Consider the following 20,783-nt stretch of genomic DNA (forward strand, 5'->3'; position numbering starts at 1 on the left):
TGTATGCATGCATATAAGCATAACCAATGGACATAAGACACTGGGTGATAGGGGAGGCTAGGGGACTGTCTAGGGCGGGGGGATAAAATGGATACATATGTAATACCCTTTGTAATACTTTAAGCAATAAAAAAAAAATAGAATTTGATTGTGGGAATTTATCAAAACCATAAAAAGGTTTAAACATTTGATTAATTAGAAGAGGGAGTCATTATGAAATAATGCTTCATTATCTATTCAAACAAAGTGATAGTACAATATATTAAAGACATACAGAAGGTTACATGGTTGTGAAAACAAACTTAGCTATTTTAGTATTGAGAAGGCTCAGGTTTCCTAAATAATCAAAGTCCTAAAAAGACACAAAATCTTTGCTCTCTAGCCAAATTACTTAAAAGGTACGATTACTTTCAAAATCTCTTAGTCCAAAAAAACTTTTTGTCCTTTTAACAAAAAGACAAAATCTAATTTTTTATTAGTGTACTTTAAAAAAAAAAAGATTTTTTATTGCTTTTTAGAGAGAGAGAGGAAGGGAGAGGGAGAGAGGGAAAAACATCAATGTGAGAGTGAAATTGGCTGCTCCTACATGCCCCCTATTGGGGATCAAGCCTGAAATCTAGGCATGTGCCCTGACCAGGAATCAAACCAGCAACCTTTCCATGCAAGGGCCAAAGCCCAACCAACTAAGCCACACATGCCAGGGCTATTAGTGTATTTTTTATTTGAAGATTCATTCTTTGAAAACATATTTATTCAAATTTTAGCCAGTTTGACAACACATAAAATTCTTTTCTAAATCTAATGAGCAAAATAGAAACATACTTATAGGTACAGAAAACAAACTGACAGCTGTTAGAAGTGAGTTAGGGGGCTGGGTAAAATGTAAAGGGATTAAGAAGGTAAAAAAAAGGGGAGAAAACACCACACAAAACTAATAGACACATGACAATATGGTGATTACCAGAGGGAATGGAGGATAGGGGAAGGTAAGAGAGGGTAAAAGGGGCATAAATAATGGTGGGATAAGACTTGACTTTGGATGTTGAACATACAATACAATATACAGATGATGCATCTACACTAATAAAAGACAAAGATGATAATTGACCATAACTTCTCTAGACCCCAAGCCACGCCCACCAGCCAATCAGAGCGACTATATGTAAATTAACCCAACTAAGATGGTGGCTGGCAGCCACGGAGCTGGAGCAAGCAGGAGGCTTGGTTGCCCCGGCGATGGAGGAAGCCAAGCTTCCCGCAGGCCCTGGCAGGCTCTGAGCTCCACTCAAGGCAACAAAGTTTCAATTATAGAAGACAAACAAACCCTAGATACCTGCTTCCAGCCAGCCTCCACTGGGAGCATGGGTGACTGGGGGGCTTGGCCAGCCTACATACAGCCATCAGCCCCTCACCAAGGCTGGCCAGGCACCTCAGGGGGGACCCCCACCCTGAAGGGGCTGTGGCCAGCCTGAAAACGGCCCTCAGCCCCTCACCCAGGCTATGCAGGCACCCCAGTAGGGACCCCCACACTGAAGGGGCTGTGGCCAACCTGCAAACAGCCATCAGCCCCTCACTCAGACTGGACACACGCTCATGGGGTGAGGGTCCCCCCTGGGGGCTTGGCCAGCCTAAAAACAGCCATCAGCCCCTCACCCAGGCTAGCCAGGCACCCCAGTGGGACCCCCACTCTGATCCAGGACACCCTTCAGGGCAAACCAGCCGACCCCCACCTATGCACCAGGCCTCTATCCTATATAATAAAAGGGTAATATGCAAATTGACCCTAACAGCAAAATGACTGTGAATGACTGGTTACTATGACACACACTGACCACCAGGGTGCAGATGCTCAATGCAGGAGCTGCCCCCTGGTGGTCAGTGAGCTCCCCCCGGGGGAGCTCTGCTCAGCCACAAGCCAGGCTGATGGTTGCCAGTAGAGTGGTGGTGGTGGGAGCCTCTCCTGCCTCCTCAGCAGCGCTAAGGATGTCTGACTGCAGTTTAGGTCTGCTCCCCGCTGGCAAGTGGACATCCCCCGAGGGCTGCCGGGCTGCCAGAGGGATGTCTGACTGCCAGCTTAGGCCCAATCCCCCAGGGAGCGGGCCTTAGCCAGCAGGTGGTTATCCCCCGAGGGGTCCCAGACTGTGAGAGGGCACAGGCTGGGCTGAGGCACCACCCCCGAGTGCGCAAATTTTTGTGCACCGGGCCTCTAATTTATTATAGAATTGTACACTTGAAACCTATATAATTTTGGTAACCAATGTCACTCCAATAAAGTCAATGAAATTTTTAAAAAAATATTCCATTTGATAAACCCTAAAAAAAATTTTTTTTTTCATTTTAACACTTAAGAATAGATATATAACTTTTTAAAGTTTGCCACTTTGGCTTAATGTACAGTTTTTTTGTTTGTTTTTGTAATTTTTTATTGATTTCAGAGAGGAAGGGAAAGGGAAAGAGAGAGAGATAGAAACATCAATGAGAGAGAATCATCAATTGGCTGCCTCCTGCATGCCCCTACTGGGGATCAAACCTGCCACCCGGGCATGTGCCCTTGACTGGAATCGAACCCAGGACCCTTCAGTCCATAGGCCGATGCTCTATCCACTGAGCCAAACTAGCTAGGGACCATTTGATAAATCTTATACAACTTTTTAATATCCATTCAGTTTTTGTTCCATACTTTTCCTCTTTTCCATTCTGAGATAACCAGTCATTCAACTTATAGATCAAATGATTCTTTTCCCTTAACAAAAACATGTCCTTCATTCTTTTCATTATTAAACACACACACAGACACACACATATATACACCACACACACCACATTTTACTTTCCTTACCTATTTCCTACACAGTTTTTTCCAGCCTTATTATTTGTAGCAGTTTAAATTATATATATTGATTATAATTCTTAACCCTTAAAAACTTTAATTTCTAGTGAAAACTAAGAAGTAAGCAATTGTGGGATGTTACACTAGCATTCTGTGAATTGAACATATTTTATAATTTCCATATGCATATTTTTCCTCCTAGTAAATTTTTCAATATGGCACAAGACATGTTTACTGATAGACCAAATATCTTTAATTGGCTTGTAATAAGAAGCCAAAGGTAGATAAAGTTATATTCTGTAATTGTTTCAGTATTTTATCTTATTTGAAATTACCTATTCAATGACTATCTATCATTTAACTTAGTATAATTTTAAGGTTTCAAATTACCAAAAATATTTTGGAAACCATCTTTAAGAAGACATACCATACAATGTAATTATTTTTGAAAAGTTTATTTATAAACTTTTATCTTATTCACATCTAATTTACCTGTTCTTAACAATTATATTTAGCTTACTCATGAAGATTTCATGAGACTCTTAATAGATAAACATCACCTTATGTTATTTTTCTTGTTGACAAATTTAATAACATAGATTTATGATTAATACACCCAGATAATAGAATAAAAGTTGTAGGTCTGCATTTTTTAATGCTGAAAACTGTGAAGACACTAGAAGCCCAGTGCGCAAATTCGTGTATGGGTGGGGTCCCTTGGCCTAGCCAGGGATTGGGGGGATTGGGGCTGTCTTGCCCAGTCCTGATCAGGGCCAATCGGGGCCAGCAGCTGGGGGAGGGACTGCAGGAGGTTGGCTGTGAGAGCACACTGACCACCAGGGGGCAAGCTCCTGTGTTGAGCATCTGCACCCTGGTGGTCAGTGCTCATCATAGTAACTGGTCGACCTGTCGTTCGGTCATTCAGTTGTTCCGTCGTTTGGTTGCTTAGGCTTTTATAAACTAGAGGCCCGGTGCACAAAAATTTGTGCACTGGCGGGGGGAGGGGGTATCTCTCAGCCCCACTTGTGCCCTCTCACACTCTGGGACCCCTCGGGAGATAACGACCTGCTGGTTTAGGCCCGCTCCCGGGTGGCAGAGGGCAGGCCCAATCCCTAGGTGCCTGCCCCACAGCCCCTGGTTGGGCTCAGAGCAGGGTCGATTGGGGAGTTGGGGCGCTGCCCCCTGTCATGCACAGAGCAGGGTGGATCAGGAGGTTGTGATGCCACCCTCAGTCACTCTCAGGGTAGGGCCGATTGGGGGGTTGGGGCGCCGCCCCCTGCCACACTCAAGGCAAGGTCGATGGGGAGGTTGTGGCGCCACCCCTGTCACGCATAGAGCAGGGCGGATCAGGGGGTTGTGGTGCCACCCGTCACATACAGAGCCGGCCGATCAGGGGGTTGGGGAGCTCCCCCCTGTCATGCACAGAGCAGGGCCAATCAGGGGGTTAGGGAGCTCCTCCCTGTCACACACACAGCAGGGCCGATCAGGGGGTCGGGGAGCTCCCCCCATCATGCACAGAGTAGGGCTGATAGGGGAGTTGGGGCACCGCCCCCTGTCACCCACAGAGCAGGGCTGATCAGTGGGTTGGGGCACTCCCCCCTGTAACACTCAGGACAGGGCCGATGGGGAGGTTGTGGCTCCTCCCCGTCACACACAGAGCAGGGCCCATGGGGGCGTTGGGGTGCTGCACCCTGTCACACAGAGAGCAGTATCAATCAGGGGGTTGGGGAGCTCCCCCCTATCAGGCACAGAGCAGGGCCGATCAGGGGGTTGGGGTGCCTTCCCCTGTCACAAATAGAGCAGGGTGGATAGGGAGGTTGTGGCCCTGCCCCCTGTCACACACAGAGCCACAGGGCAATCAGGGGGTTTGGGCACTGCCCCCTGACATGCTGCTCCAGGGGCCAGGAGGCCTCACGGCTCTGCTAATCCCAGTGCTAGGAGGCCTCACTGCTCAGCTGATCCAGGTGCTGGGAGGCCTCACTGCTCTGCTGATCCCAGTGCTGGGTGGCCTCACAGCTCCGCTGATCCCAGTGCTGGGAGGCTCCGCTGATCCCTGTGCTGAGAGGCCTTGCGGCTCCGCTGATCGCGGTGCTGGGAGGCATATTACCCTTTTACTATATAGGATAGAGGCCTGGGTCATGGGTGGGGGCCGGCTGGTTTGCCCTGAAGGGTGTCCCAGATTAGGGTGGGGGTCCCGCTTGGGTGCCTGGCCAGCCTGGATGAGGGGATAATGGCTGTTTGCAGCTAGTCACACCCCCTTCAGGGTGGGAGTCCCCACTGGGGTGCCTGGCCAGTCTGGGTGAGGGGCTGAGGGCCGTTTTCAGGCTGGCGGGCGACTGAAGTTCCCAACCTCTCCTTTTTTTCATTTCTTTTTTTATTCTGGGATTTATTTACCTTCTATAGCTGTCACTGGAGCTGAGAGCCCACTCCAGCTCTGAGACCTCGGCTGCTAAAAGCAGATATCTGGGTTTGTTTACCTTCTGTATTTGAAACTTTGTTGCAACTTCAGCTCTGAGATCCCGGCTGGCTGAAAGCAGGTTTCTGGGGATTGTTTAGCTTCTATAATTGCAACATAGTTGCTTCAGTGCAGCTCAGAGCTGGGTGGCGGCAGGCAGGGAACATTGGTTTCCTCCATCACTGGAGCAAGCAAGCCTCATGTTCGCTTCAGCTGCCTGGCTGCCGGCCGCCATCTTGGTTGGCAGTTAATTTGCATATCTCACTGATTAGCCAATGGGAAGGGTAGCAAAGTTATGGTTAATTACCATGATTGTCTATTATTAGATAGGCCTAGAGGCCCAGTGCACAAAAATTTGTGCACTCGGTGGGGGAGGGGAGGTCCCTCAGCCGGCCTGTGCCCACTCGCAGTCTGGGACCCCTCAGGGGATGTCCACCTGCTGGCTTAGGCCCACTCCCTGGGGGGGATTGGACCTAAGATGGCAATCAGACATCCCTCTGGCAGCCCGGCAGCCCTCAGGAGATGTCCACTTGCCAGCGGGCAGCAGGCCTAAACTACAGTCGGACATCCTTAGCGCTGCTGAGGAGGCAGAAGAGGCTCCCACCACCACCGCTGTACTGGCAGCCATCAGCCTGGCTTGTGACTGAGCAGAGCTCCTCCCATGTGAGAGTGCACAGACCACCAGGGGCCAGCTCCTGCATTGAGCGTCTGCCCCCTGGTGGTCAGTGTGTGTCATAGTGGCCAGTCATGCCCAGTCTTTCTGCTGTTAGGGTCAGTTTGCATATTACCCTTTTACTATATAGGATAGAGGCCTGGTGCCTGGGTGGGGGCCAGCTGGTTTTCCCTGAAGAGTGTCCCGAATCAGGGTGGGGGTCCCACTTGGGTGCCTGGCCAGCCTGGATGAGGGGATGATGGCTGTTTGCAGCTGGTCACACCCCCTTTAGGGTAGGTGTCCCCACTGGCGTGCCTGGCCAGTCTGGGTGAGGGGCTGAGGGCCGTTTTCAGGCTGGCGGGCAACTGGAGCTCCCAGCCTCTTCTTTTTTTCTGTTTTTTTTTTTTTTCTTTTTATTCTGGGATTTATTTACCTTCTATAGCTGTCACTGGAGCTGAGAGCCGGCTCCAGCTCTGAGGCTGCAGCTAATTGAAACATTGTTGCCATCACTGCCGCTCTAAGCTCTGAGGCCGAAGCTGGCTGAAAGCAGGTTTCTGTTGCTTGTTTAGCTTCTATAATTGCAACATTGTTTCTTAGAGTGCAGCTCAGAGGCCTGCAGCGGCAGGCGGGGAACGTTGGCTTCCTCCGTCACTGTAGCAAGCAAGCCTGCTGTTTGCTTCAGCTGCCTGGCTGCTGGCCGCCATCTTGGTTGGCAGTTAATTTGCATATCGCCCTGATTAGCCAATGGGAAGGGTAGCGAAGTTACAGTTAATTACCATGTTTGTCTATTATTAGATAGGATTGTTACAGGACTAAAGCAGCTTTTTTGCCTGTGTGCACAAAGCCCAGTAAGACACAAAGTGGAGCTTGCAGCAAAGGAAGAAAGGATTTATTAGTTGAGGAAGTGGCACCATACCCAGAGTCACAGGTGAATTAGTACAAAAAGGTCTGGCTTCCAGGGAGTGGGTTATGTAGGGGAAAAATCATTAATCGTAGTGACTGGGGTCAAGGTGTCTATTGATTGGCTGGTGCTAGGGTAGGGGGTAGTTCATTGTATCTGGTCCTGATGTCAGCCATGGTATCATTCTGTCTGGTTTTGCAAGGATTTGATCAATAGGAGGTTCCATTTTCCTGGTTCTGGAGCTGAAACACAACTGAAGCCTAGATGTTATGTTCCTCTGTGGTCACTAGACTCCAGACTTTGTTTCAACATTGTTTGATGCTGACCAGGCTTCATTGTCCTGAGGGCTTAATGATTAAGGGAGTGGATATGCAAGAGAGAAGGAAGCAGATGGTCAGGGTGCTGGACGATACCATTCTGAATCAAAAGGAAAAATGAAATAGGTCACATTAAAGAAATGAAGTGCCTGCGTGGTTACATGTGTGCTTTATTTTTTAAAATGTATTTATTGATTTTAGAGAGGGATGAAGGGAGGGGGAGAGAGAGAGAGAGAGAGAGAGAGAGAGAGAGAGAGAGAGAGAGAAAGGAAGGAACACAAAAAAAGAAAGAGAAAGAAATAAAGGAAGGAAGAGAGAAAGAAAGAAAGAAAGAAAGAAAGAAAGAAAGAAAGAAAGAAAGAAAGAAAGAAAGAAGGAAAGAAAGACACCAATTTGTTGTTGCACTTATTTATGCATTAATTGGTTGATTCTTCTATGTGTCCTGACCAGGGACCAAACCTTTAACCTTGGCATATCAGGACAACCAACTGAGCTACCTAGTGAGGGCAACATGAGTGCTTTAATTAAACAACAAACTTAAAACTGCTTTTCTTTACGAAATATTATGCTAGATCACATGAACTTTAAAAAACATGTAGTTAAGTCTATGTTTCTGAGAATATACTTCATTTATGTAAGCATCGATTTTTAAAAGGCAATTAAATACACTTTTCTACAAATTAATTTTGGCACACCATTTGAAGTTAGAAAAAATCACACATTTATAACATACTTACATTGACATAGATAAACATACAGACAGACACAGAGATCTTACACCTTTGTTTTAAAATTTTAGCCATAAGCCCGGTAAACTAATGCCACTCACTAGTTTAATAAAAGAACAGTTGGATCGAAATTGTGTTTCTGGCTGAAGGAATAAGTTAAGAGTACCTGTTCAGATGGCTTAAGGTGTGTGTGTTTTTTTAAAATTTTTTATCTTTTTAAAAATATATATTTTTTAATTTTTATTTATTTCAGAGAGGAAGGGAGAGAGAGAAACATCAATGATAAGAGAGAATCATCGATCAGCTGCCTCCTGCATGCCCCCCACTTGGGATTGAGCCACAACCCAAGCATGTGCAGTTGACCAAAATCGAACCCAGAACTCCAGTCCGCAGGCCGACACTCTATCCACTAAGTCAAACTAGGGCAGATGGCTTAAGGTGCTTACTTAAAGTTGTGGGAAAGACTTTTAAGATTTAAAAAATCTGCCTAATTTCTAAACAGATTCCTTTTTTCTCCTCTGATAAAAATTACCTCCCTGCCTGAGCCGGTCCTGGGTTCCATTCTAGTCAAGGACATGTACCTCCATTGCAGGCTCCTCCCTGCCCTGGCACGTGCAGAGGCAATCAATCCATGTGTTTCTCTCACATTGATATTTCTGTCTTTCCCTCTCTCTTCCACTCTCCCTAAAAAGCAATAGGAAAATATCCTCTAGTGAGTGAAAGGGCGAGGACTACACCCTCCATCTTGCCCCAGAGTAAGGGCTACACCCTCCATCTTGCCCCAGGTTAAGGGCTACGCCCTCCATCTTACCTTGGCCATGTGCTCGGCAAGGCTTCTTCCCGGAAGTCCAAGCCTCTGCTAGCCACCCAGGACTTCTTTAAACTAACCAATGACAATCAAGGGAAGTCGCCATAGATATGACCACATCCTGTGTAACAAGATACTGACTTGTGCCTGGCCAATCGGCAGGGCCCACAGTCCTTTCTCCTCCCCTTACTCCAACCCCCCTATAAAACCTCTCTCCACACAGAGTTCTCTCTCTCTGCCACTTGGCTTGCCGTTGCATCAGTGAGTATGGTCGGGGAGCCGAGCTAGCTCGAATAAAGACTCTTATGCTTTTGCATCGGACACGGCTGGCTCCCTGGTGTGGTTTCTTGGGGATCCTGAAATCTGGGCATAACAGTGAGGATAAAACAAGACAACAACAACAAAAAATTACCTCCCTGAGTTTGCATTTCATTTTTAAAAAATTATAGTTAACATTAAATATCTGAATGTTACATTTCAAAGAGGTAAATCTGCATTCTTAGAGAAGACCAGGTAGATTTTTGAATCTGAAAGCCACCTATAAAGAATATAAGTTTCTCCGAGAAGGTTTTTTGTTTCCCAAACACAGATCTTTTACAATATCTGCAAGCCTTTTGAATAGGGACATTTTGGGATTGGTGAAAAGGATAAGTAGGCTTAATATTGCTTATAGAACTGCATATCTGTTCATTTAAATATTTGATTTATAAGGCAAATACAATTGTTTTTGGTTCCTCCAAGAACTGGTTGTAAATACTGAGAGACTGACTCACCCATCCAACTACATTATTTTCAATTTGCTTCTCTATATCAGGAAGATTTCCAAATAAGATAGAAGTCAAGATTTCTATTCTCTAGATTTAGATCTCTGTGTCGTTGGAATGTTTGTATAAATATTTCCACAATGGCCCCAGAATGTTTTCTTTCCTTCTGGGTACATAGTTCCATTTTAATGTGGGTAGAGGAGAAGGCCTTAAAAAAGTTCCTATCAGGCTCTGAATACCAACTTCCAACTGGGACAACTTCTGACCATGGAGCTACTATAAAAAAAAATTTGTTCTCCAATATGAGCTGGTAGAAACAGTAGCTATTCCTTGCCAACATCGAACAACCTTATGGACGAAAGAGGAGTCCCCCAGAGGGTGCAAACGATATTGTGGTAGACAGTTAGACAGGCATGAGCAGAGCAAGGACATGGCCCAGTGCAGAGGGTCAAGTGGGCTGAAAGCCCTGGGTGCTTAGCAATGGACAAAACTGGGAAAACAAGGACCCTGATCCTAGGTAGCCTTTCCTCCCCTAGCAGGTCGCTGGTCATGTGGTTCTGACCTTCTCCTGACCTTTCCTCCCCTGGCATGTTGATAATCATGTGGTAGACCTCCTTGTGGCCTCATGTGACTCCCATGGGGACCCTTGCATGGCCACTCCCTTAAGCATTAACCTCTAGGGATAACACCTAGGCCTCAGTTGTGTTTCTGCTCCAGGCCTAGAATAGCAGCAATGCCATACCATGGCTGACATCAGGGCCAGCTGTGTTTGTTGTAATGTACCCCACGAATCATAGAAGGACGCCTCAAGAAGTCGAATTAAAGAGTCACATTTTATTGCAATCCGGGACTACGAGGGGCCATTTTGCTTTCCCAAATCTCATAGTGATAAGATGGTCACAGCTACAGGGTTATATAGGCAAAAAATCACAAAGGTATTGATTACATCCCAGAGTTTGGAATGAGGAACCTAGTTTGCAAAAAAGCAGTTTACAGAAGCAGAAACAGCATGTTACCTAGAGCCCTTGGGTAACCTGGGTTAAACTAGGCATGTTATCTAAATTACAGTTTTGGGTGTAGAGCCCTTGGGTAACCTGGGTTAAACTTAGGCATGTTATCTAAATTACAGTTTTGGGTGTAGAGCCCTTGGGTAACCTGGGTTAAACTTAGGCATGTTATCTAAATTACAGTTTTGGGTATAGAGCCCTTGGGTCTAGAGCCCTCTGACCTTGGGATAACTGTGCTGTTCTTCCCAGGTAAAGGAAAATGTGCTTTCTAAGGCCAGTATGACCACAACCCATGGGATATTCACATTACAATCAGTAAGGCATTTAATTGAATGGGATGATTTATATCAGGGGTCCTCAAACTTTTTAAACAGGGGGCCAGTTCACTGTCCCTCAGACCATTGGAGGGCCGGACTATAGTTTTAAAAAAAACTATGAACAAATTCCTATGCACACTGCACATATCTTATTTTGAAGTAAAAAAACAAAATGGGAACAAATACAATATTTGTATTTGCATGTGGCCCGCGGGCCGTAGTTTGAGGACCCCTGATCTATATAATTCAGAAAATCAAAATAACCTGTCTCTTGTTAAACAAACCAAATAGGTACATACGCCAAACAGCAGGGTTAAAGTTAAACTATAGTTTCTACCTGAGATGGTTGCTACCATACTTCACATTGACAGTGGCGAACACAATCCTAAAAGTACATGCCTGGAAAGCTGATGAATATTCTATTGAGATCCTCCCCAGGGATCTCCATAAAGTCCTCTACCCTTAGAAGCCCTTAGGATGAAGGACTCAGCTTCAGCATGGCTTTCTCTCTTCACCTTGCCTTTCCCAGTCCCTGCCCTCCCAGGCACGGTTTCCTTGCTTCTTTTTCCTAAGCTCCAAGGGCCCTTCTTGTGCCTGTGTAACTTGTTTCCTGAGCCCATTAGTTCTATGGCTCACTTCTTCGACCTCCGTGACTTTCTAAATAAATTTTCTCTTATAGTTGGAGTCTTGGCTCTGATTTCTTTCTTAGCCAGAACTCAAGTGCCAAGGTTGCTGAACAGAGGTCCCGTCTGACTCCACAGGTCTAACACCTGCTGTCATTTTGCAGCCAACAATACAGTACCAGTTTTCCAATATTAAGAGCTAAGGAAGACTTAGACAATTCCCTCGAGAGCTGGCAATAGCTGGTGGCACTCCAGTTGTAAGTGGAGTGCAACTCATGTGTTGTCCAGCCATATCTAGTCATAAATGTGGTGCAATTCACACCTTTGTCCAATTCAGGCTCTTGTGAATTTGGCATTGGAGTACCTATTGATTACTGGTTCTTTATATATCGGGGATACCTATTACCTTCTTGTTTTTCTTATTTTGTCCTGAGAACTTAGCTTGGCTTTCTGCCCGCTTGGGGCATTGCAGGTGATCAATTCTTGTGTGTACAGGCAACTGACCAGGCAGAGATGTGGGAAGAAGAAACTTTCCTCTCTACCCTTCAAGGTTCTTTCAGCGGGTCTAAGAATTACCTCTTCATGAGACAAATTAAAAAGAGAAAATAACCAAGTTTAATTCTATACATATGTATAGAAACCCCACAGAGACACCCCCTGCCCCATACATGAGAGATTCAGGGACAGAAAGGTAAAATGAAGTATGTACGTGGCATTTCAAACGAAGGAGGAGGTGAGTAGCCCTGGGGCTTCAGAGAGGAGGAAGGTCATTGCAGGAAAAGCAGATGTTTATTTGCCCTGCCCTACAGATAAGTCCAAAAAGTTATCTCTGATAATCTCTGACGTGCAAGGCTCCTCATTTAAATTTTTCTAGGTAGTTGGGGGCGGGTGAGGAGGGGGCGAGGGGACAGAAGTTTCTCTGCAGCCCACATACCACAGAGGCACATTTGTGACTTGTTCTGAACACCTACAGAAGGGACAACATGAAATTTTACCTTCCTCTCTCAACTGAGCACCACAGATAGAGATCTGAGAGAGATGAATTTGGGAAGAATTCTCACCCTTTGCCAGATCCTGCCAGTTTTCTCTGGGTCCCACCTGCAGGCTCTGAAGAAAATGGGGTGGCCTAGTGGGTCTTATTTTGTCACTAGAAACTATAGAGGAGAAAAAATAATCTTCCCTCTATTTTTTATAGTCAGGACTTAGTGGAGACCCCTTTTTCTTTAAGGCACCTCAAAAATGAATCCAGGTTAAAAGTTTCCTACTGTGGCCACTGTAATTCAAGGCTCCTTTTGTTCAGCCCTTTAAACAAAATTTTATCCACCTGAGGCCTCACCCTGGACCTAATCCAGTTTAAATCAGACCTGGTCTGACCTCAACCTAGTTGGGTTTCTTTTTTACTGTTGTTGTTTTTTTTTTAAACCAGTTGGGTTTCTAAGTTGGACGCTGTCCAACTCTGGCTGGTTTCTGGACCTAATCTGGAAAAAAAGAAATGCTCAAGTAAAGTCAGATAACTCATAACACCGAGAGGGGCTTACCCATGACCACCAGATGGCAAGAAAGCAGGAACCTCAATGGGCTCAGTAGGTACCTACACTCGGTTGCTTCTTGCTCCTGGAGGTCACTGGGGGAATCTCCTTTGGTTCCTTCCTCTAATGCCAGGACTGTTAAAAGATAAACTTAGGCGTGTTAAATTTTTTAAGAGTTTATTTGAACAAATATAGATTAGGATTCGGTAACACCAAACAGGAGCTCTGAGAGAGTTTTATGGAGAAAAGGCTAAAGCAAGGAAATTATTGATTGGCTATAGCTTAAGCCTAGTGGCTGTTTGTGACAGCTTTTCCTTAGCTTTTGATTTCCTAACCTGGAGGCATTTGTATGCCTGGATTTTTGGATTGCTTACCTAAGCCACCCTGGTATTAGAGCCACTTCATTCTAATGCCCCTTCCTTTAATTAGTTTAGCTTTTATTTTCCTGTTATACTCACTGCTACAGTTTATTATAATAAAAGGATACAGATTAAAGTCAGCCAAGGAAAGAGACGCAAAAGGCAGAGTCCAGGAAATTTCAAATCCTGGACCTTCCAATTGCCCTAATTTAACACTGTTAAATGCAGATTTATGAAGGGCTCCATGGAAGAATTAAAAGGAAGTCAGTGATCATCAAAATCATCCAATGTATATCAAATAAAGATATTTTTTCTTTCTTCTCTTTCAGATAAGGATTATTGAGCTCCTTATTTGGGGATTTCTTTTTATTTTATTTTAATTTTTAAATCTTTATTGTTAAAAGTATTACATATGACTGCCCCCCCCCACCCATTTACCCCTTCTAGCCCGCCCCCACCCCAGGCCTTCACCACCCTATTGTCCGTGTCCATGAATTACACACACACACACACACACACACACACACGCTCATTGGTTGATCACTTCCCACCCATTCACCCTCCCCCACCTTCCCTCTGAGGTCCTGCAGTCTGATCCATGCTTCTATGTCTCTGCATCTATTTTGTCCATCAGTTTATTTTGTTCCTTAGATTCCACATATGAGTGAGATCATGTGATACTTGTCTTTCTCTGACTGGCTTATTTACCTTAAGCACAGTACTCTCCAGGTCCCTCCATGCTGTCTCAAAGGGTACGAGATCCTTCTTTTCCAGTAGTAATGTTTTCAAGGAAATGTTTTTTTCTGAGCAGTATGTCCCAACAGTGGGCCTAAAGGAGTCAGTAAACCACATCATAAACAGATATACTGCCATCCAGGCACTGTTGCTTTATTTATAGGGCAGAGGTAGAGTATATGCAGCATAATTCTTAAGGGCCCTAGAATTTTCAGAATGATGAACGAGCATTGGCTTACCTTAAAGTCACCAACTACATTAGCCCCTAACAAGAGAGTCAGTATATTCTCTGATGCTTCGAACCCGGACGTCGTGGACTTCTCTCTAGCTATACAAGTCCTCAGTGGCATCTTCTCTGCTGTAAGGCTGTTTCACCATGGAAAAACCTGTTGTTTAGTGTAGCCACCTTCATTAATCATCTTAACTAGATCTCCTGGATCATTGGCTGAAGCATCTATATCAGCACTTGGTGCTTTAACTTGCACTTTTATGTTATGGAGATGGTTTCTTTTATTAAGTTTTATGTACCAAACTCTGCTAGCTTTAAACTTTTAAAATATGTCTTTTTTTTTAGTTGATTTTTTTAAAGAGAGAGAGAGGTGCTGGGGCTGACCAGCAGACCCTGAGTGATGGATGAATAACTACTCTGATGTGAAAGAGAGGGCTGAGGGACTGCCAGGGTAAAGGAACCAGACAGCCTGGACTGCCTGCCTCGGTAGGCTTTCATTGTAGCAGCAGTTTGAGATAAAATTTATCTTTTAGATACAATCAGTAGGGTAAGTAATCTCGGGAGGACACTGTGTTTGCAGTGTCCTTTAAGCAAGGACACGTAAAGATTAAGCATAAGGAGTCCAGTAAACACCGGGGGATCTGCACGGGCACGGACTTGTTTGGAAAGGTCAAGGAGTAAGTAGAGGCGCCGCCTTCCGCACTCCCCTAAGTCGGAATTCTGATAAACAGAGCAGGTGGCCTTCCACACACTTCCCTTTTCTCAGAACGTCCTCCTTATAAACTTTCCAACCAAGTCCCGTGTGCCCCCCAACAGAGAGGAAGGGAGAGGGAGAGAGAGATAGAAACATCGGTCACCTGCCTCCTGCACATGCTCCACTGGGGATTGGGCCTGCAACCTGGGCATGTGCCCCAACAGAGGATCAAACCGGTGACCTCCTGGTGCATGGGGCAATGCTCTATCCACTTAGCCACACTGGCTGGGCTTACACTTTTTTCCTAAAGCTCCCTAATCTCTCATAGTTTTCATAGAATTTAAGAGAGTTAGAACCTTGCTCTGGATTAGGCTTTGGCCTAAGGCAGCGATTTTCAACCAGTGTGCAGCATGAATTTTTAAAACATGCAATACCTGACTATTTAGTCAGGGGCACTGACCTCTTTTCCCTTAGATTGTCAAAAAAATGACAACAGCCAACACAACAATAGTCATCTGCTGCGAATGAATCAAAATTATACCTATTTTTTGTCATATTGGCAAAAATATATTTTTTTGGTGTGCTGCAGAATTTTAGTAATTAGTTTGTGTCATGAGATGAAATACAGAATGGCGAAATAAATTTGAATTTCAGATAAACAACAGACACATTTTTTAGTGTAAGCATATTTCAGATACTGCAATACCTGGGACAAATCATCAAATATATTTTCCCGCCAAGCATCATGAATACAAATTAGTAGTTTAGATCTTCCTTGCGGCAAATAGTTAAGATAGTTATTTATTTTGTGTTTTTAGGAAATTTCAAAATGTACAATCTGTCAGAAGAATATTCTATTTATCACTGGTTCTCCTATTCACCTTTTCCAAGAATGTTTTGTCCTACTTCTAGGGTCACCGGGGTTAACTTGCTGCACAACAAAAAGCTCAAGAAACTGTTGTGTAACTAACGCTTCTTACGTTTGTTTCTTTGTTTCTCATTTGACTTTAAGACCTATTGCTCTATTTCCTCTCTCCTCCTCTGCTCTCCAGTATTTCCTTCTGAGATCTGTTTCTCTCTGTTTTTGTTCACATTGTCTCCATTGAAATTTGTAACCAAGGTTTTCTCTCTTTCCCCCTTTCTTCACTCCTTTTCTCTCTCTCTTTTCCTTCCTCCCGGCCTTCTTCCCAAGCCTTCCATGTCAAAATGACCATCTGTAGAATCAAGTCAGGGCGCCAGGGAACGGCCTACATACAATATTTTGTTCCGGAAGGAGATTCTATTCTGAAAGTCCTGTGGCTAGAGCCACTTGCCAGTCGGGGGGAAAGGGAGCTTCAAGAAACAATTGCTTTCCCCGAGGATCTGTGGGGAGGGTGATGGATGGCACTGCAGTTACTTCAAGAACTGCAGGCAAAGGAGGGGAGCCATTGCCAGGCAGCGTGAGGGGAGGAGGTGGCTGGGAGAAGGAGCCAGTCAGGAAGAGTTTATGAAAGGGGTGGAGAATGCAGGCTGTGTGTGCTGCTCGCAAGACCTTTCTGCAGATACTGTGTCTTTGTGAGCCGACTGCAGAGGCCGTGTGCACGCGGAATGTATGTGAGTGTGCGTGTTGCTGATTTCAGATCACGGGTCTGTGTGAACTGCTGACGGCAAGAAACAGGAATGTATTGTTTGAAAGGATTTTGCAGTCACAGTGCTTGTTTGTGGTTGGGTGGTATGTGTGACCGATTTTTTTGCCAAATGCGCCGTTCCAATTCCAGCTCCGAAAGTTAGTGAGGTCTGGCTGACTAAGCTAAGACACAATAAAGTCAGAAGGAAATAAAGAGAGAAGCAGTTGCAACAGGAGAAAAGGAAAAGAGTTGGGGAAAGGGGGAATGAGAAAACAGAAGGTAAACAATATAAATTCCTTCCTTAGAAAAGGAACAAGTTTGAGAGGGGGCGAAGAACAGAAACATTCTTCCAGAGATAGGCACTCTATACCCTACTTCTTCTGATACTTTGAGATAAGATAGTTGCTAGTTTTTCTCCCTTATTTCCTTTAGACATGGTTTATGTTGACATATGTTACAAGTATATTTTGGTTATACCAGGGATACTTAAAAACTTAACAATTATCCAGAAAGGAGCATTAATAGTTCTTAGATGAGGAAAAAGGAGGGTTTCTGTTGTTAGTCAGGAGAGCTAATGAACGTAATGGAAAGACATTCAGATTTGATCAGAGATTAATTGAACAGAACTGGAGAATTATGTTTGTGTGATTAAAATAATATGTGAAGTGCATGACTGTTGGAGTCGAGCCCCAGAGGGTCCAGGGGTCCCCAAAGGTGTGGACGGAGTCGGCGAAGAAGGAATGACACAGGGACTTCTCCAGCCAGGTTTGGTCGCCATGTTCTAGTCAGGTTCTCTTGCCAATTTCTGTAGTCAGGTTCAGTCCAGGATCTATTGCCATGTTCTCTCGCTAGGCTCTGTCTCTAGGCTCCGAGGCCAGTCCCTCTCTAGGATCCTCCGGCATGCTCTCTCCAGCGAAGTTCTTCTGTCTCTAGGCTCCGTGTAGGCTCTGTCTTCTTGATTCTGTTCTAAGTTCTGAGTGTTTCTGTCTTGTTACAACTGTATTTATACCAGTTGATTCAATCCTATCAATCTCTATTACAAAGGTTAGGGCGTTTCTTATCTCCATTCCAGGGAGAAAAGATTATGTAGTTTAAGCATGATTGTTCGTAGTTAAAGGGATTAATTACCCGCCTGGCACTTAGTTGAGGGGTTTTATTCCCTCCCTAACTTCAGGGGAAAATCCCTACCTGGGGATTCAACCTTTCTCGGAGAGGTGACTTTGGTTAAAACACAGCGCCAAGAAGGTGAGCAAACATATTAAGAACCGTATGCCATATATGCCAGGTCCCTTAAAACAGCAAGGATGGACCGGCTCCCGGCACATGACATATTTCAAAAGCAAGGGTGTTGAAATACACTCTATCTCCATCCACATTCCAAGGATACTTATTGTTAGTACTATAATTATTAGAATTCAGCAGGGGCCACACGAGACCTGGATTTGAAGGTTAACTTTGTGGGACGTCAAGATGGTGATGCAGATAAGCGAGGCTCTTGCTTCCTCCCACAACATCAGAATTACATCAGAATTATGACTAAAGTACACAACCACCATCATTCAGAACCACGTGAATTCTGGCTGAATGGAAGTCCTACACCCAGGGAATTAAAGAAGAAGCCACACTGAGGCTGGTGGGAGGAATGGAGACACAGGCCCGGCTGGTCCCATGCCTCATGTGGCAGAAAAAAGTTGGGAGGGATATCTCAGCTGCAGAGGTCCCCTTTGAGGAGCAAGGGGTCCCAGCCCCACAGTAGGCCCGTCAGCCCAGACTTCTCTTTCCAGTGCCGGGAAGAGAAGTCTCCCTGATTCCTGGTTGTAAAAACCGGTGGGGATCTAGGCTGAGGGAGATGGAGGGCTGCTGGAATCCCAGGCAGTTCCTCTCAAGTGGCTCATACACGGACTTACTCTTACTCACTTCCTCTGAGCTCCAGCGCTGGGGCAGTGGCTTGAAAGGCAAGAGACCCAGAGGCCCTCCTCCCTCAGAAGTAAAATGTTGCTGTTTACTTCCACTCTGGTATTCAGTCTCTTGGGACATAAAGTTCAATATATCCAAACTAAAGACAAAAAGAGAAGCATTATATAATCAAGGGAAGCTTGCTCACAGAGATGTTAACACTATGAGAATCTGGCAAAGATACATAGGAAAATTGACAGGGGGAAAAGTTTGTATGACTGTTGCCCGGAAACGCCCGGTTGGACTTGGGCTGCCTGTCACTGTGTCCAATAAGGAAGGCAGTGTTGAATCATATTAGGCATGTATTGAGAAGGCCAGCCAACCAAGAAGACAGGGCTCTTACAAGCATCAGATCCTGCCTTCCAACAAGGTGCAGGGGACAGGGTTATAAACGGGAAGGGGCTGGGGTGAGAAATGCAGCTATGGGCAGGCCTGGGGGTCCCCAGACGTCAGCTATTGTAATTCGTCATCAGGCGCTGAGATGACATTTTGACTCCTGGTGGGTCGGCCTGACCATGCTTATTGGTTCTGCTTGCTGGATTCACAGCTAAGTCACCTCCTCAATAACTTCGCACAGGCCTTGAAAGGGAAACTTTAAGAAAAACTTAACCCCCTATTCACATAAGTATATGTGTTCTAAGATTTAAAATAATATGATTATTTTTCAGATTAATTCAGGTGCTCTATCTATAAGGTTATAGGTCCCCCCTATCATGACCCCGCCCAACAGAGGGTCAATAATACTTAACCTATCCCTCAATCTCACTCACTGTTAAGAGTCCAATTCATGGTAATTGTACATCGGAAAAAGTAGATTGTATTGGTGAAACTGTGGATAGAGAGTGCTAGACTATTAACACACGGGCTGGGCCACTTGCCTTTAAAAAAAAAATGCTCCCATTCAATTCGATGCACTGTCACTATGTGCCAGACACACCCTTAAAGATTCTTTTTTTTTTTTTTTAAATATATTTTATTGATTTTTTACAGAGAGGAAGGGAGAGAGATAGAAACATCGATGAGAGAGAAACATCGATCAGCTGCCTCCTGCACATCTCCCACTGGGGATGTGCCTGCAACCCAGGCACATGCCCTTGACCGGAATCGAACCTGGGACCCTTCAGTCCGCAGACCGATGCTCTATCCACTGAGCCAAACCGGTTTCGGCCCTTAAAGATTCTTAATGCATGCAAAAGCATCGCTTTTCAGAAAAAAATAACTATTTTTTAAAAAAAAACAAGGCCAATGGGGGAAAAAATAATAACAAGGCCAATAATATTGCTTAAACAGATTATATAAAATAACTAGAGGCTGGGTGAACAAATTCACGCATGGATGGGGTCCCTCCGCCTGGCCAGCGATTGGGGCTGATCGGGGCCGCGGGAGGTTGGCTGTGGGAGTGCACTGACCATCAGTTTCTGCGTTGAGCATCTGCCCCCTGGTGGTCAGTGCACGTCATGGTGACCGGTCAACTGGTTGATCAGTCGTTTGGTTGCTTAGGCTTTTTATCTCTGTAACTTGCACACCAACACACTTCCCTACTTTGCTTAGGCTTTTTATATATATAGATAGTTACATGAATAATGATCAAATTTATACTTCATATTTTTATATGAAGTAAGGAAGCAGAAATTATTTTTAGCATTTCTTTTTTTTAAGAACTTTTATTTTACCAAAGTAATACATATGCCTAGTTTTTAAAGTCAAATAGTAATATTTTTAGCATTTCCAAAATGGGAAAGCACGGTACATTGTCTTAGATTCAATCATAGTTTTTGTGCTTTCATGGTTGATATTTTAAGTAGCTTGTCGTGGTTTAATCATGCACCACTCATTTTTTAACTAATAAATTAAATTTTTTCAGGGGGTTTGGGGTCAGATGAATTTCTTGGGAAGACATATGTAACCTAGCATCTCTGGAGTCAGATGAATCTGGTTTGAAATCACAGCTTTATTTTCTAGTGGCATGGTATTGTTGCTCAACCTCTATAAGCCTGTGTTCTCAACAACAAGATGGAGATTAAGTACTTCATTAAGTTACAAGGATTAATGTGGTAACTCACATATAATACACTACATAGTAAGTGCTCAATAAATATTGCCTATTATAAGATTTGATAATCAAAATAGTCAAATATCAATGTTTAGATGTGTGTGGTAATAGTGCCAAGAGTTATAAATATTTACTGCATGTCCCTATGCGTGTGAGACCATTAACTATATATGACTGTTTGAAATGTACATGTGATCTAGACACTTTAGTTAATCAATC

This window comes from Myotis daubentonii, chromosome 2 (genome assembly GCF_963259705.1).
Source record: "Myotis daubentonii chromosome 2, mMyoDau2.1, whole genome shotgun sequence".
NCBI lineage: Eukaryota > Metazoa > Chordata > Mammalia > Chiroptera > Vespertilionidae > Myotis > Myotis daubentonii.